This window comes from Mesocricetus auratus, unplaced genomic scaffold, assembly GCF_017639785.1.
Source record: "Mesocricetus auratus isolate SY011 unplaced genomic scaffold, BCM_Maur_2.0 Super-Scaffold_15014, whole genome shotgun sequence".
Lineage (NCBI taxonomy): Eukaryota > Metazoa > Chordata > Mammalia > Rodentia > Cricetidae > Mesocricetus > Mesocricetus auratus.
The window spans coordinates 12,933,083-12,951,445 of NW_024429186.1; the positions used below are offsets into that span (position 1 = coordinate 12,933,083).

Sequence of the window (18,363 nt, forward strand, 5' to 3'; positions counted from 1 at the left end):
CTAGGACAGACCTCACGATTCCTAGCAGAGGCGAGGGAGGCATCCAGAAGCCCCCAGCCCCCCTTACCTTAGTAAAAACAGAAAGTGCAGTACTTAGAGCCAGTCCATAATCAGATTAATTAATTCAAATATTTTTTGTTTACTAGACCAAACAATACAGTCCTTACGGGTTACATCTAATGAGTGTGGAGCAGGGTGCCTGGGATGGATGGGTTCAAAATTCACTACACCAGGTCAGAGTCTACTGACAAACGCTTTCTCTAATAAACTACAGCAGAACTGCATGCACACAAACAATCATATGGAAAGGGTGTAAATATATTTGCAACCCCGAATCCCACAGTGACAACGTAAAGTAAAATATTTCTGCCCGTGTGTCTGACAAAAGCACACTTCCAAGTGGCACTGGGCTGTCATTTAGAGAGCCATTTTCTAGTCTCTCGGTGATTTTCATAACAGCCCTTAGAAATGGACAATAATCCCCTTTGTCAGTGGTTTCATTAAACTAGGAGTGGGGGAAACTGACTTGGGATCTCAGGGACAGAATGCCTACGGGCCACACTGGACTTGGGACCTCAGGTTGAGCTCTCCTTCTTCAAGAAGTTTGTTCAGATTTATTCGCAGTCGTACAGGAAAACCTGGGGCCCTGAGTCTCATCCGGAGACGCTGGAAGGCAGCTCGACTGCCAGCCTCTGCTCCCAGCTTGGAGCGCTAATAGAAAGGATAAATTATCTGGGTCTGCAGCGCCAAGACGCACTTGCTGGAGTTTAGGGCTTTTAGGGATAAATATTCAAAATGATAATGTAGTGGCCATCAATCATAATTATTTTAAAATTCAATAAACATTTAGTGAGCACTTTCTTTGTGTCGGGGCATGGTGCCAGGTGCTGAAAAAGCTCGCCTTTATTGAATCCTCCCAGCATGGATGTTCCAGGGAGTCGTGTGCGCTCACATTGGGAGGTTGCTGGCACAGGGGAAGGTGGCTGGTATCAGTGTGGGATGCAGTGCCCCCAGGACTGCAATCGCTAAGCCCTTCTTACCGTGGTCTAGGCAAGGGCACCACAAGCATCCATTTAAAATTGGTTAGGAGTGGACAGCATACACACGAATGACATGTATGAGATATGATATCGGTCTGGCATGCAGAAATTTGTCTGAATTGGGATCAGATGTGGCTCCATTAGCAAACTGAAGTTGCTTTGCCTAGGAAAATGCCAGTGGTCACCGTAAGCAGCATGGTCACAGCCGCACTTGCCCGGAAATCAACTCACTGTTCAACATGATTAAAGAGTAAGTCACAACTGTCCTCTTCAAAGGTCACAAAAACAAGTCCCAGAATGACTGAGCATCTCACCTGGGCTGGGCATTGGTGACAGAGAAGAATGGCTTCTCTTGGTGCAGGAGGGAGTTCCAGGGCCTCCTCCAGTGCCTGTGCTGAAGTACTGTAGCCTTTTTTATAACTGAGTTAAATCGACTTCTTTGTTTGCAAAAGAGCGTTCATTTCAGAAGAAAGCAATTTATTTTCTCTTTTCCGAAGGCAGTCAGAAAACCCTGATGAAGTATGCTATAATCTATCATTTGGGTCAGATATGGTTGGCATCATATGCATTATATATCCCAGAGCTGAGAGTACATTCGGCTGCCCATATTGATTGAAGGCTCATCAGAGATCTCAAGGCTGGCAACTCGGTTGGAGGGCTTTGGAGAAAGTTCAGTAGGCACCCACAGAAAACAGAACTCTTGCTATGCATGAAGGTGCACACCTGGACTCCAAGGAGTGGGGAGGCAGAGACAGGATAAGGCTGCGATACACAGTGAATTTTGAGTCAGCCTGGGCTATGTCTTGGGGTAGGGGGTAGAAAGGGAACAGAGGAGAAAGGAAAAGGGAGGTAGAAAAAGTAGAAACAACAAGAAAACAAAAATCTGAACCTGAATTTGGGCCTCATGGAGTCTGTACTCAAAGGAACTGGAAGCAACCAGAGTCCCAGGCACAGGGCCCTTATCAAAACCCCCTGTATAGCATTGGTCTGAGACCTGCCCATGGACCCTCCCCACGATCATCCATTTGTGCTGACCTAGGATATCTAGTGCAACGGGCCAGTTACAAACATGGCTGCTACGTTGGATTTTAGAATTGTGTTTGTGTGCCACAGTAATCCTGTGGAGGTCATAGGACAGCTAGATGCTAGGAATCTGTTCAGTTATTTCCCCCACGTGAGTGCCAGGGATCAAATTCAGGTCAGACTCAGTGAGCACCTTTGCCTGTTGATCCCTTTGTCAGCCCAGATGTAGAGTGTGTATGTGTGTATGTGTGTGTACATACGTACATACATGCATACACACATACATACACACATGTAATACATAATATGTGTGTATGTATAATGGAATCATGACAGCAAGCACCTTTGCCCATTGAGCCCCTTTGTCAGTCCTGATGTGGGGTGTGTGTGTATGTGTGTGTGTGTGTGTTAGAATCATAATAAGAGAAAATTGTCAATATGTATCCAATCTGTATGTAATGCTTTCCATCCCCTGTTGGCTGTCTGAATGGAAGAAAAGCTTCAGTTTTAGAAGGCTACTGACTCTGTCCGTTGCGACAGGGCCTCAGGTTGCTCAGGATGACCTTGGACTCCTAACCCTCCTGCTTTCGCCTCCTGAGTGCTGGATGACAGGCCTGTGCCAGTATGCCTGGCTTTGGCTGGATGCCAAAAGAGCAAACGTCCATAAAGCCTAGAAGAGGAGAGAAAGGGGCATCGGCCGCGCATGCCAACTTGGCCTTCCCTAACTTGCCCCATCCGCTAAGCCATCCTGCCTGCTTGTCCCTCCTCCATCTCACTGCCAGGTCCCACAAGTCCACCCCCGCAGTGCCACCTGCTCAATGGCACCACAGACTCAAGACTTCCGTCCCTTCGTCAGGCTGCCGTCAAACCCCCAGTTTGCAAGCCATCGCTGCCTCTCTCACAGACATTCAGTGGCTCCCGAGTGCTTTCTCTCTTCGTCTTGTGGACTCTGGACTTAGTTTAAAAGCCTGCGGCATTCACAGTGTTCTCCTCCTGTTCTCCGTGTTGTCTCTCAGAACACACCAAGTACTCTCCAATTATCATTCCAATGGTTTGCTTTCTAGTTGGCATAAAAATAATGGGTTTTATGTCGTGAGAGATAATTTGTGAACTATCAAAGGAAATGGGGATGAAAAATCAAAATGTCCTGCAATGCAGCTACACAGATATGATCCCCATAGTATAATGCAGTGGATTGTATTCCATACATTAATATATGTAACATAAAGAGATAGTGACACACACACGGTGGGTAAAAGTGATCCTGTTGTCTGGTGTCTTTCCCCACCGAGCAATAGAGCGCTAGCAGCTTGTCATATCCTGAAATATCCTTAAAAGTCTTAAATTGAAGGAGTTATTTTGAGCAAGGCATTTAGGATCGTGCCTGGCACACAGCAGGTGCTCAATAAATGTTGGAACATTAGCTCCCACCATTATTACAACTATTATTATCCTCCAAAAACTTAATGTTTAATGACAGTATGATATTTGATGATACATATATTCAGCAATTAGTTTGAAATGTCCCTTGCTGCTGGGCATGTAGGCGGTTCATGAGTCTGTGCTCCCAAAAGCAACCCTGCAACGATTATCCCCATGTATGTGTGTATAAGTATGCATGTGCATTTATGCATTCATGTGCATGTATGAGTGTGTGTGTGTGTGTGTGTGTGTGTGTGTGTGTGTGTGTGTGTGTGTGTGTGTGTGTATCTACCTGTCTGGTTGTCAACCTGGGAGAATTTCTACTGCTGATAAATTTTATGTCCATTTTCTACTTCAAATTGAGTGCCTTTGCCGTGTTCTGAAACTTAAAGAGTCCTGGCTCAAGACCCGCATGTAAGCTTCCAATATAAAAGGTGACAGATAATTTCTTACTATCAGTGTGGAGTTCAAGTATGTCAAGGGCGAGGGACATATGCATGTTTTGCACGGCTCTATGTTCACCTGTGTGTGCACGTTTATAATGGGTGGCCAATGGAGACACAACTGGATCATAAAATCTTCCTAAGGCTGTTCTTCCTAGTATGTAACACTTGGTCAGAGTCACATGCTACCACCATTCCTTACATGCAGACAGTCTTTATTCAACACTTTTTGTTCTACACTTGGACTTGGGGCATCACCTTTAATCCATCATTGGGCATTCTGTTCATCTATTCATGCATCATTCATCCCCTTTAGAGATTGGCATATCCACCCACCATCCATCCACCCATCCACCTACTTATCTAGCCACACAGTCACCCATTGTTCATCCAGCCATCTTTCCATTCACTCATTCAACCATATACCCATACATACAAACATCTCCCCAGTCATCCACCTACCCGTCTATCCATCCACCCAATGCACCCATCCACCCATCCATTTTTTCACTCATCTCATTGCTCACTCATTCCTCCAATGGTTTGTAAAATGTACATTAAATTCCCACTGTAGCCAAAATTAGCTTTAGACACCAAGGAAAATATATAAGTAAAATTAACATTTAAGCAAAATGAATTCCAACATAAAAAAGTTCCTGTCGGCTCCTGATATACATCGCAGCTCTCATTTTGCACTACTTGATCCAAGAAATTGAGACTAACATGATTTTAAACACCAGAGCTAAAGAAGATGGGAGAAATATTGGCTCAAAAAATACCTTGAGAAAATGACCCCCAAATAGGACGTTATTTCCAAGCACCGAATTCTTTTCCTCTAACCTGCATGGCATCCTTGGGTCCCACTCTTTCCCTCTAATCCACAGGGCATCCTTGGGTACCACTTGTTTAAATATACTAAATGTTACAGTTTACATTATCATTTACAAATTCAATTTATGCTGAAGTCCCAAGTTATGAATCCTTTTTTAATTTTAAAAGATTTTTATTATATTTAATTATGTATATGGAGGAGTGTGCAGAAGCCTGTGGAAGCCAGAAGAGGGTGTCAGACCCCCCGGAGCTGAAGTTACAAGCAACTGTGAGCTTCCCAACATGGGTGCTGGGAATGGAACTCACTCTGAGCCACTAAACCATATCTCTAACCCCAGCTTATGAATCTCTAATACAAGAGGCGGCAACATTTTAGATAACAAATCATAAACAAAAGTGCTTTTAAAGTTGAGTCTCTTTGCCCTTATGTTCATCTTGACTTAAACCTGTATTAAACTCTTTTTTTCTAATTTGAAAAGAGAAGAAAGGGTTTAAACATCCCTGATACTCCCTCTCAACACAAAATGAGAGGAAAATGCTATATCGCCCTCTTTTAATTGATATCTTGTCCTTCATTTAAATTACATGTCAGCACAAACTGTCAATTGTGAAGAAGATATTGATATTTTATTCCCATTACTTCTTCACCTGGGTAAGGAATAAAACATTGAAACAGTGATTATATATGAATCACATCTTATACATCAGAGGTAAAGTGTAATTAGAAAAATAAGTTTTACCATTTGTGACACAGTCTTACAAAACAGATTCCTCCTCATGCTGGGAGCTGTTTTTAACTCAAATAATTCAACTAGATGATTTGCAAAGAGATGCCCCAAGAATTTTCCTTCCAGAACATTCATCTCTCCTACTTCCCACAAGGAAAATGCAACCTCTGCTCCCACCACCATCCCCCAGCCCCCATTGCTCATCCATCCTGACAGAAAATGGAAGGCAAAACTGGAGGTTTGAATGAGACTCCCTTGGGCTACTGAAACCCAGGGGAGGGCTTTGGGAGAAGGCAAGGTAGAGAGTTTGAGATGTCGCCTCTGTACCTGCTGTCGTGTGGGAGGAAGAGGAGGACTCTGTGGCAGAGAAGCTTCCACAGTGACACAGCCTGCTCCTCTTCAGTCACTCACTTCGCCACAGGTGACTGTCACCCACTATGCACTGGAAATCTCTATGGAAACATCAATGGTCCTAGTGACCTCAGAATGACAGGTTCTGGGTGATGCTATGTGCTTTGTTGTGCTGAAACGCCTTGACCACGGTCTCTGTCTTCACATGGAGTCCTCTCTTGCTTGATGCTGGAAACCCACAACTCAACTCAAACAGAATGAGAGACTGTTTATCCTTGAGCTAAGTATGAGTAGCCAGGGCCCAGGAACACAGATTTGGGTTGATTCAAATACCATGCTCCAACCAATTAACAGAAGGGAAATCAAGGCATGTTTAATTACATTGGAGGAAAGATAGGCAGACTATAGCCAAACAGGAAGATCTCTGCTGTGGCCTACTCGGATGTTATTCCAAGCATAGGGGGAATAAAGGTGGACCAGTCATGGGGCTGGGAACAGTGTTAAAGAATTCATAGCACCCCACTATTCTCCCACTGTTCCCCATCATTCTCCCTCAAAAAGGGACATCCCAGGCCTTCTAGAAGTGTCCATACATGATAAGTCAGACCCCTCTGAACCATCCCAGTACAGCAAGGGGACTCGCGTCACATCACAATAGACCAACTCCCACAAGTTAGCACACAACACTACTACAATTGAGATGGATGTTTTCTCTCACAGGCTCACATGTCCAGACACTTGGATCTGTTTTGAAGATTGGAAAACCTTTGGGATACGGTGTCTACATAAGAAAACGGGTCTCTGGTGAGGGGGACAAACTTGGAGGTTTTATCCCAACACCACTTGCTAGATGTGAACGAGCAGTCTCATGCTCCGGCCACAATAGCTGAGAGACTCTCCGTCTTCGTACCTTCCCCCACAGAGATGGACTACATCCTCAAAGCGTGAATCCAGACAAACCCTTCCTCCCTGGCCAAGCTTTTTCTCAGACGTTTGGTCACAGCAAAGAGAACAGCGGTTCATACACTTCCCTTTCACCCTGCCCCTCCACCCACGCCACTGCATGAGCAACCGAGTTTGAATAAAGGACTCCATTTGGGGAGACACTGGGCCCCCCTCCTGCCTTGACCTCTGACACTTCACCGTTCAGCAGGCACTGTGGTGATAGCTAGCCTACCTCAGAGAGGGTGGCTGCAAATTTCCAGTGGGAGTGCCAAGCACGCAGAATACCCCACACGCTACATAGCAACTGGCAGAGCTAAGTTTGTTTACCGTGACTATTTTTACTTCTCATGTCTGAAGCCCCCTATCCAACACAATGCCTCGCATAATGAAGGTAAGCAACAGATGTTTGTTGAATTCAGTTGGCTAAAGATTGGGTTGAATTATAAAACCTAAGGGAAGACAATGTATCCTTTTCTTTTTCATTCCCATCAGGATCAAGGTTTGCTTCATTGCCTTGCACCCAGCAGGGTGGTGAGGTGGTAAGCCTGCCTGCTGTCAAGTCTGGGGACCTGAGTTCAATTCTCGGATGGAAGGAGAGAACTGACTCCCATAAATTGTCTTCTGACCTCTATAAATGTGCTGTGGCACACATGTGTACATACACATATATAAACACGCACACATGCATGCCTACAAACACACACACACACACACACACACAGAGAGAGAGAGAGAGAGAGAGAGAGAGAGAGAGAGAGAGAGAGAGAGAGAGAGAGTAAATTAATGGAAGAAGAAAAAGAAAAACCAGTTCTCACTGCATCTCCTAGTAGGTGCTGAGGTATGGTTGACTTCTTAGCCTAATTCCTTAAATCCTTTGTGGCTTTTAACCTTGTGGGGAAGACTGAGATCTGAATAAATGGATGGTCTCATGACAAGTGGTGACAATGGTTTCTATCGGGCAAACAGACACAGAGGGGTCACAAAACCCCTTTTGAATGCTCCCCTGACTTTTAACTCCCCATAACCTGAAGACACCATCTCTCACCACTTGTACTTTGACCCCACAGTCCTACTGACCTCATCTTTTGGCCCCCAGCACAGAAGCAGGTACCCACTCAGGGTCCCTATCTCTGTTATCTCCTCCACCTTGCAGGCTCCACATTTGTGTGCTGTATTCCCTAGGTGTTAACTCTGCGCACCAACGTGCCTAGATTGCAGGGTACTCAGGTGCTGGGCTGAGCATCATCCTGGGTGCATCCGAATAAGGAGAATAACATTGGAATCTCAAGGTGGGGAAGCCCAAATGCATAGAGCCAGGGAGTCACCTAAAGAGGATGGGTCTCATCAGGCTATCTACAGTCTGAACAGAACAGAGGTAGAAGGGATGGGAAGTCCCCTCCCACCCTGACCTGGACCCTGCTCCTCCAGCTTTCCAATTCTTACAGCACCAGCTGCTCGCTCCCCTTGGGTCTTGTGCCTGTCAGGGTTCCAACTTGAACTCACGCCCTTGGGTCCACCTAGTATCTATCATCTACCTCTAGCTGTGTGATTGTATACATTGATGCTCTTCAACTTCCCATGGCCCAACTTGCAAGTTTTAAGTAACTTTCACGTAGCTGTTCTGTTACATTTGTTGGAAGGTGTATGTGCCGTGGGCACAAGCGGAAGTCAGGGAACGGCTTTCCGCAGTTGGCTCTCCCTCCCACCATGTGGGTCCCGGGATTGAACTCGGGTCTTCAGGCTTTGCAGCAAATGCCTTTACCCACTGAGCCCTCTTGGAATCCACTTTCTGTTTTGTAAGGGCACAGAACTGACATGGAGAGTCCTTTGGATGTCCATCTTTACCTGAGCTGTTGACATGCGGTCTGCTCTCACCTCTGGGGACTGACTGATCAGTGGCATTTTTGGTGCAGCTCCCAGTCAGCTTTGCAATCATGAGAGGGAATGGCGAACACTCTCCAGTGTGGCACGAGACAAAGCTGGGACACCAAGTAGGGTGGCTGTAGGAAGCACTTTCTTGCTCATGCTGTCTTAAACTCAAGGGGTTTAATCAGACCTAAACTCGTGCCCAGCTGCCCTCACAGATGTGGTGCTTTCATCTGACACCTGCACAGCTGGTTTTCTCTGGAGAGCCCTGGACAACATCTCCTCCCTTCACTTAGGGTTCTGTGAGAGCACACGGCTAAGTCCAGGAGAGAGGACAAGTTTCTCCCAGCCTTTGTCCCTTCTTTGTCCCTGAACCAGACCCACTGGGTACCTGCATCCAGTCATACCTGAACCAGACCCACCCAGAGCACTGGGTGCCGCATCCAGCCATACCTGAAACAGATCGCCCAGGGCCACGGGTGCCGCAGCCAGCCATACCTGATGCCTGACCTGCCCTTCAATTGCTCAGAGAAGAAAGCCACGTTTCCAAACTCTGGTTCACAACAGAAGCTGGCCCTCATGTGCAGTGACATGGAGAAGGGGACACCGGAGTGGGGAGAACAAACAGATGGGAGCTAATGAGACGGCGAGAGACAGACACATCAACACCGTCACGTTACTTTGCAGTGGACATGCACTTCCCGTGATAGCCCAAAAGGTAGACACGGGACTGAAGAGACGGCTCGGTGACTTCCAGCACTTTTTGATCTTTCAGGGATCCAAATTCAGTCTCCAGTTCCAACATTGCCGGGACTCCCAACTGCCTGAAATTCCAGGGGATCAAACACCCTCGTCTCGTCTCTGAGACCACCCACGTGGGCTTGTATGTACCCACACAGAGGCACATAAGCAAAAGTAATTCTTTTAAGAAAATTAAAAATGTGTTTAAATAAATTCTCTGCGATGCAGGCACCACTCCCCACCGCCGCCGCCACCCCTCGACCCAAGGCGGAAGCATCTACACACGGCTGTGTGTCATCAGCTATTTAGGGGGTGATGTCTTCTCACACTCACTTAGTTCTCCTCAGATGTATTCAGTGCCATGGGAAAAAATTACATTTAATAATTTGGCCATGCTCGCTGGACTAAATTGCCCAAGTTTTTATTTGATGCAATTAGGAAATAACACCATCACCCAATTTATCAGGTAAAAAGTTCTAGTGGACACATTTGTCTTCATTTATGTGTTTCTTACGTATCACTTGTCCTCCTTCTGGGAGAAAAATATTCAAACGCATTCGTGTTTTTGTATTGAGTATGAGGCAGAGCTCCTAAAGACTAATTTTCCAGATTACTTATTTTATATTTCGTGTCATTAATTCCACATGTGTGAAAAACATATAATTATACCCACCTTATTAGTACTGAATGAAATTCTGTATTTTTCAAGTGCACTAATAGGTAAGTTGGCACTAGACTTGTGTACACAAATGAGGTTTCTGAACTTTAGAATGCATTTCAATTATCTCTCTTTGCCATCAAAAGTACCCAGCGAAGTGCCAGGACTCTGCATTTGACAAGTGTTCCTACCATCCTCCCCCTTATTACAGTGGATGCCCCGGGAGGCAAATACCTGTGTGGCATGCAGGGCTCCTCGTAATTACACCAGTGGAATGGAAGGGTCATGGCGGAGCGGGGCGCAGGAACTGCATCACTCTGAGATGCACTGTGAGCACTGAGCTGTGGAGCCCGGTGGGGTTTGACCTGAAGGCACAAGAGCGTGCTGAAGGCTCTAAGAAGTCCTGCCTCAAGGAAGGCCAGAACCACCTCTCCAGCAGACCTTTGCCGCATTCTCTGTCTATGGGACATGTCACTATCGACAGCCTCCGAGGGTCCTACCAAGTTGACACCAGCTAGGCACTGTCATTACCTGATAGAGGGTGACTCAAAGGTCTTGAGGCTTCTTGATCTCATGAATAGGAGTGTGGTCTGTCTGTCTGTCTGTCTGTCTATCCTGGGAGATGCTTCAAGGCTCCAACAGAGAACCTTCCCAGCCTCCCTCCTAGGGAGGGTTTTTTTCCCATGTGTTTGCTTGTTTGCTGACAAGGGGTAAAAATCTGTCTTTAAGGCCCCCCTCTGGACCAGAGTGTGCTGACTGTCCTGGAAACTAGGTCTGTAGCTCCTCACCCAGTTCAGGGTCACCCATTTGGGCTCGACACTATGCTCCCTGCAGATGACCAGGCAAGGCCTCTACCTGCTCTGAGCTCTCCTGGACAGCCTCTTCCTTGTGGTGCTGGTTAGTTTTAAATATCAGCTTCCCACAAGCAGCATAGCTTGGGAAGAGAGCATCAGCCGAAGGACTGCCTGGGTGGGGTTGGCCTGTAGAATAGCTGTAGGGAATCGTCTTGATTGTTGCCATGGCGAGACTCGGCCCATTCCCTGGACTGGCTCTCAAACTAGATCAAGGTAGAGAGAGCTAGCTGGTAGGTAAGCAGCAGGCAAGCAAGGGACCCACGTGTCTGTTCTCCCTCTGTTCTGGCCTCGGGTATGATGCTTAATTTCCTGCCTTGACTTTCCAGCGATGGCGAACTGTTAACCTGGAACTGTGAGTCAAATTAAACCTTTCCTCTGCCAAGTGTCCTCTTTTGTCATGGTGTTTGTCACAGAAGCAGACATAAAGGTATGTCAGTTATTCTCCGTCAAGTGTGTCCCGGTTACTGATTTCCAGAAGAAAACCGAAGTTCATAGCAGATGTTCAAAGAGCCACAGATTCATGTGTGGCTGAGAGCCCTTGCCAGAAGCTAAGTTTTTCCTCAGTACACGGCTCACATCTCTCCCGCAAGGAGGCCCCTAGGTGGTAAGGACCAATCAGACTTCCTCACTCCAACCTCCCTCGCTCAGCCTGAGTCTTGATGAGAATGGAGTGTCCTTATGTCCCCAGTCCTGTAGGAACAGTGGAGAGAAAAAATATGCATGAAAAGGGTACAGGTGGCTGGGCATTGGTGGCACACAACTTTAATCCCAGCACTGGGGAGACAGAGGCAGGCTGATCTCTGTGAGTTCAAGGCCAGCCTGGTCTACAGAGCCAGTTCCAGGACAACCTCCAAAGCAATACAGAGAAACCCTGTCTCAAAAAAAACAAAAGAAAAAGGGGGCACGGATGCCTGGCAAATCTTGCATGACTGGGGCATCACTTTTTGGTTAGTAAGATTGTGAACATGGCAAAAGACTCACAGTATAGCCGAAGGGTGACAGTACAGCTGAAGGCTGGAGTCTGGGAGCTACTGCCCATGCTTCACCACTCAGGCTCTCCCTAGTCTGGGAGCTACTGTCCATGCTTCACCACTCAGGCTCTCCCTAGTCTGGGAGCTACTGCCCATGCTTCACCACTCAGGCTCTCCCTAGTCTGGGAGCTACTGTCCATGCTTCACCACTCAGGCTCTCCCTAGTCTGGGAGCTACTGCCCATGCTTCACCACTCAGGCTCTCCCTAGTCTGGGAGCTACTGCCCATGCTTCACCACTCAGGCTCTCCCTAGTCTTACACAGGTTTGTTGTGTCAGTGTCTTGAGTGGCTGCCAGGGAAAGGCAGCAGCTAAGTTTAAAAGGATGAGTCTAACCCAGAGAGGGAAGGCGTACTGCAGCATTGTAGGTGGAAGCCATCCTGTAGCCTCAATGGTTTATGTCCCCTTATTCATAGAAGTCACTAGTCGGTGGGACTCCATGTAAGGATCCAGGCTGTTGTGTAGACATGAGGGCGGAGAACACGATTGAACACCTGGCCGACAGTCCCTGCAGAAAAATGTGTCCTCCTGGGTGAGGTCCCCTTTCTATTTTCATATCACTGATCTAGAGAGTGTCCCCCACTCTCTAGTGAGCCTTTGTAGCCTCCACTGTCTTTCAGAGGGTATTGGTACTGGCTTCGGGACATTAGTTACCATGTCTGCCTCTGGAATGTCCCACAGTACTCTGGATGGATCCTCACCAATAGCCAGAAATGTCTACTCCCCTGCCTCATTCCCTCCTATCATTGCCATCAGCCTCAGCCCTCTTCTGGCTGTTTCTAATATTCAGCTGATTTTTTTGTCTTTTCGGGGCCGCATTAGTTTCTCCTTACTGATGTAACAAATTATCCCAAGTTCAGAAGCTTATAGTATCACAGATGTTATTGCCTTACCAATCTGAAAGTTACAAGTCTGTGGAAGTCTTGTGGGGCTTACCATCAAGACATCAGCAGACTGTCCTGTCCAGGCCTCCAGGGAGAATCAGTCCATTATCCCGGTCACAAAGCTACCTGCTTTCTTTGGCTCCTGTCCTGGCATGTACTTCTCAGACTCTCAATCCCATGTATCCTGCTCCCGAAGTCCCTATGGCCACTCTCAAGGATCGTCAATGATCACCTCTCTGTCTGCAGGTCCTTCAGGAATCTCTTTTGCTGAGTGAGGTAACATGTTCAGAGGATTTGTGGTTAAGGTAGCCAGCTTGTGGGGAACTTTTCTTCTGACCACAATGGACATGGTCAGGATGGAGCTGGACCCCTTTCTGCTACCCAAGGCCTGCCCTTCTCTCTGCTGCTGTCCACCATGCTGACAGGCCTCTTGCTGTGTCTTACTTTCCTAGCAATCCACAGAACTGGGCCCCTTGGACTTGATGGAACCATGTGACTGGTCTGCCCAGTGAGTTGTAAGCAAAACAACACGTACTACTTCCTGGTGATAACATTGGGTTTTGAGTGTGAGGCATTCCAGAGCCTTCTTTTTCTCTACCTGGTACCCACATGACCAGCATTTTTATGGGCACTCAGAGATCAAATACTGGATGCCTGGCTATACCTGAGTTTCAAGAAAAAAAAAATCCAGTTTTCAAACTTGTTTATCTGAAACTCAAGTGGTGTCTAGTTTGCACTTGCTAAGTCTGGCAACCCCAAGTGTGAATGAGATATGAAATTCTACTGACGTAGTGACACGCGGGGTTGTCTGTCACCAGGCATAGACCTTCCTTCCCGCTGCCCCACAGGCCTTTGCTTAAGCAGCCATCAGCATGGAGCCCGACGGCAGGAAATCTCAGCCTACCCAAGCAAAAGAGAAAGTGGGGTTGTGAGTCCAGGAACACAGTTCATCCTCAGGGCCTGTAGCAGGTGCCCACAATGCACCTACTACATATGCCAGGCTACTACAGGTAAGGTGTGGACAACTTGTCTGTCTTAAGCTCACCTATTCAGAACTCGCACAGACCAGAGAAATCACATCGGTGTTTGGAACACTCAGCAAAGCCCCCAGGCACATTTTTCCAAGCTCTCTCCTTCAAGCGTGCGCAATGACATTCATTCCTGAAAAATGCTTCAGTCACTGGGTGACACAATGTCAGACGCCATGTGTGCAGAAATCCTGGAGGGTGCAGGCCCACCCATGAGCTAATCAAAATGTGGCCCAAGGACAGCTACTTTAGCTTTCCTGGAACCTGATTACAACTGTGACATCTCTTGTCTCAACCCCTCTCTCCCTTCCCCACCCCCAGACCTTGCCCCAGACCTATAGAGTCCAAATCTGAGTTATGGAAAGACCCCCACATGGTCCATTCAGCAGCAGCAAGAAGGAGTCGTGATCCTTAGAGCTGACTGCACTTGAGAGTAATGAGGAGGCCCTCACACATGTCCCCTGTCTGGCCCCCGACCAAAAGTATCTGACTTAAGTTATCTGGGGCAATTCCCAACTGCAGGTATATTTTAAACCATACTTGCGGTGATTTTGATGTACAGCCAGGGTATAGAAACCTCTCTTCTCCAGGCTCCTTCGCTGAGTCAGGCTCGTTCCTTCCTGTTAGGAACACAACAGGCCTGAGAGGCTGAAGGTTGCATAACTAGAGCTATGGAGAAAAAAAGATATCCCCAAGATGAAGGGCTTGATAACCTGATCCCCATAAACAAGCATACATTCATACAGTCTCATTAACATACAGTCACACGCTGTGTTTATAACGATAGAGTTGCCAAAAAATGGGCGTCAGTAAAACAAACCGCATTGTCACGGTGGTTATTATTATTGTAACAAAACTTTAACATTTCCTACCCCTCTGCCAATGCAGTCACAATGCATAATGCATTTGCAATTGCTTCCAGCTGTCTCCTGCTCTATGAATGGGGACACTTTGGTACACGAGGCTTTCAGACTGCCTCGTACATTTGCACGAGAGGCAGTCATCTTCCCATTCATGACTAGAGGCTCCTCTGAGGAGTAGGAGGTGCGTGATCTCAACCCTTAAAGGGGTGCATCCTCTTGATCCAAGGAGATCTACAAAGCTGCATGAGGCAAAGTGGATTCTGTGTCTGTGACAGTTTGAATGTAATTGGCCTCCATTATCTCATAGGGTATGGCACTATTGGGGGTGTGACCTTGTTGAACTAGGTATGGCCTTGTTGGAGAAAGTGTGGCACTATGGGGGCGGGCTTTGATGTCTCTTGCACAAGCTTCACTCAGTGTGATAGTCAGACCACTTCCTGTTGCCTTTTGATAAAGATGTAGCCAGCACCATGTCTGCCTAGACGCTGTCATGATCCTTGCCATGATGATAATGGACTCAACCTCTGGAACTGTAAGCTGCCACCTCAATTACGTGTTTTCCTTTACAAGAGTTGCTGTGGTCATGGTGTCTCTTCATAGCAACAGGAACCCTAAGACACTGTCAAACAAAAAGACCTGTTTCAAGCTCTTCTTATGTCCCAAGTCCTTGTAAAGTGGATGAGCTGACCAGGAGGTGGTGGCACATGCCTTTATTCCCAACACTTGAGAGGCAGAGGCAGGAAGATCTCTGTGAGTTCAAGACCAACCTGGTCTACAAGAGCTAGTTCCAGCACATCCTCCAAAGCCACAGAGAAACCCTGTCTCAAAAAAAATGTGGATGACTTGACATTCCCTATGTCCTTACCCACAATTGAGAAGCCAAGTTGACTACATCACGTGACTGTCATGAGATTCAAAGGAAGCAATGCTCAAAGAAAAGTTGCACCACAGCAGAAAGGTCCTGTAGCATATGGGTATTGCAACATGCCACCACAAAGAGAATGAAGCTGCTGTCTCCCAAACCTTTATATCTCCATGTTTTCTGTGCAAAGTTAAAGGGAAAGAAGTTAGGCGGGATGGATGAGTGGGTTGGTGGGAGGATGGATGGATGGATGGATGGTATATGAATCAATGGGAGAATGGACGGGTTGTTTGGAGAAAGAATAGATGAGTAGAGGGATAAATCTAGAAGGAAGGTATATCGGTAGATACTTGGGTGAATGTATGAGTAGATGGGTGGATAGATGAAGATGGTTGGATGGACATAAAAGAAATTTTTAAGGATTATGTTTATGTCGTGCGTGTGAATGTTTGGTGTGTATGTGTGTATGTGTCCACCTGCACGCCTAGTACTTGCAGAGGTCAACAAAGGATGACAGATCCCCTAGAACTGGAGTTACAGAATGTTGTGAGCTGCCATGTGGGTGTTGGCAGCAGAACCCAGATCTTTTGGAAGTGCTCTTAACCACTGAGCCATCTCTCCAATCCTGTAGATGTACAGAGTCTCAACACACATCCCACATCCCACCGCTCTGAATCAATCGTTCAAATGTCTTCCTGGTGTCACACAGGTGTGGGGACAAATATGGCAAATGGCAGAGGAGGGAGACCCAGGCTCTGAGCAGCTTTGGGGAGGGGGCTAATATGGCAGAGAAGCGAGCCCATGAATTCAGTTGAGAACAGATAAGAGCAGGAACTGCAATTAACAGAAAGAGACCACACAACTATGGGAAATGTTATTGTCCATGCTTTCCTGGAAACAGAACCCAGGTTCCAACTTGCCTGATAGCCCAGTGGGGAGACTGCAATTTAAGCCCATGTCTCCAGACTCTGCATCTACTATTCTCTTTTCTCCAGCCATCAAGACTGGCCTAAACCAGAGGACAATTTCCATGTACAACACAGAGGTCCTCACAGCAACACGACCTGGGAAGCTGAGAAGTGCAGTTGCTGAATGTTACCTCTTAGCATCCACGCCACTCTGGTCAAGCTTGACCCTTGCCTGTGCCGTGCCCTTCCTAGGCTAAACCCCAGCAGAGCGAAACATTAGGCATCAGATTCATGTCAAAGCCCTACGATACCATTCCACTGTGAGCATTAGCTGGCCAGAATAACCCATTAAAGCAGGACTTCTTCAGGGTCTGAAGCCTTGAACGTTTTTCATTTACCAAACTTTTGCTCCAAAATCATTGACTTTCCTTTAAGTGTGGAAGAACCTATGCACTAATTTCTGGAAATAATGTCATAAACACATTTGTGTGTTTCCAGAACGTGATGATAGGTGTGAAATCACCAGTACTCAGAATCTTCTGGGGTTTTCCTTCCCCATAAGCCTCTACAGTGTCTCGTCCACAGCTAACCTGACAGCAGTTCCCACGACAAACCCCTCTCTACATTTTTTCAGAACCTTTGCATTGAGCTGACTCCAAACAACTCACGCTTTTCCCTTGACACTAATGTGAAAAGTGTGCTGTTTGGTTAATTTAGCCCTTCACGGGAGTGGGCACCTCAGAGCAAGGAGAACCTAGAACAACCCCAGTGATTCCTGGTAACATCGCAGGTCATCAGGTGAGGTGTGGGGACAAACGTGGCAAATGGCAGAGGAGGGAGACCCAGGCTCTGAGCAGCTTTGGGGAGGGGCTAATATGGCAGAGAAGCGAGCCCATGAATTCAGTTGAGAACAGATAAGAGCAGGAACTGCAATTAACAGAAAGAGAACCACTGTGATAGACTGGGTCGGAACCTCCGGTCCATCACTGTCTAATCACATGTCCTTGGACCATCCCAGGTCAAAATGGGGATATCAGCAATCTTTCCCAAGCTCCTGAAATTTACTGAGTCACAACAGAGATGTCTTGTCCCTGTCCTCACTTCCTCCATCCTGATAGTCCTGTGGGCATACAGACATGGCTCAGTGAAGTCCTGGTCACACAAGCATGGGTACTAGCGTGTGACCCTAGCACCCACATAAAATAAAATAAAACAAAATAAAGCCATTTGGTACTACAGGATGTGCCAGTAATTCCACCACTGAGGATGTAGAGCCAGAAGAATGACAAGGACTTGCTGGTCAGCTGGTCCAGCAGACACAGAGAGCCCTGAATTCAGGGATAGCCTGTCTCGTTGAAAAAATAAGGTGGAGAGCCGTGGAGGAAGACACAGGTGTTGACCTCTGACCCCCACACTTGGTAGTTAGTGTCTTGTGCATGTGTGTTCTTTGTGCCAAATTACGAATGCTTCAGATCCTTAATAACCCTGAGGCCGTCCATTTCCCCTGCTTGCACTTCTTAGTCATTTTTACCTTTGAATTTGAAAGAAAGTGAAAAAAAAACAATCACTTGTGCATTTGCACACATACACATGCACACAATCACATACACACAGATTGTCTCTCTTCTCTCTCTCTCTCTCTCTCTCACACACACACACACACACACACACACACACACACACTGTTAGGATCCACCACTCTACACAAGTGGGAGGTCAGACTACACCACCCTTTCTGATTCGAGGCAACATGCTTCAATTTCAATTGCAAATCCCTGAGACTCTTTTCTGAATTACATTTGGTTTTTAAAGCCAGAGGAGTGCAGAAGTCAGGAGATCATCTACAGAAGATGTTTCCTAATGCACATAACCAGGTCTTATGATAAT

The 18,363-nt window shown here is 46.8% G+C and overlaps 3 long non-coding RNA genes across 3 annotated transcripts; 1 reads left to right on the forward strand and 2 right to left on the reverse strand.

Annotated features, from left to right (window-relative positions):
• Nucleotides 1–925: 925 nt before the first annotated feature.
• On the reverse strand, nt 926–5,920 carry LOC121139444. The gene is made up of 4 exons (XR_005876401.1): nt 5,815–5,920; nt 2,966–3,123; nt 2,587–2,733; nt 926–1,802 (listed from the first exon to the last, which is right to left on the reverse strand). It is a non-coding gene; the product is annotated as an uncharacterized LOC121139444 (long non-coding RNA).
• Nucleotides 5,921–6,018: 98 nt separating this feature from the next.
• On the forward strand, nt 6,019–7,261 carry LOC121139443. Its single transcript, XR_005876400.1, has 3 exons — nt 6,019–6,122; nt 6,559–6,642; nt 6,761–7,261. It is a non-coding gene; the product is annotated as an uncharacterized LOC121139443 (long non-coding RNA).
• Nucleotides 7,262–9,795: 2,534 nt separating this feature from the next.
• LOC121139445 lies at nt 9,796–14,463 on the reverse strand. Its single transcript, XR_005876402.1, has 2 exons — nt 14,384–14,463; nt 9,796–11,592 (listed from the first exon to the last, which is right to left on the reverse strand). It is a non-coding gene; the product is annotated as an uncharacterized LOC121139445 (long non-coding RNA).
• Nucleotides 14,464–18,363: the final 3,900 nt, after the last annotated feature.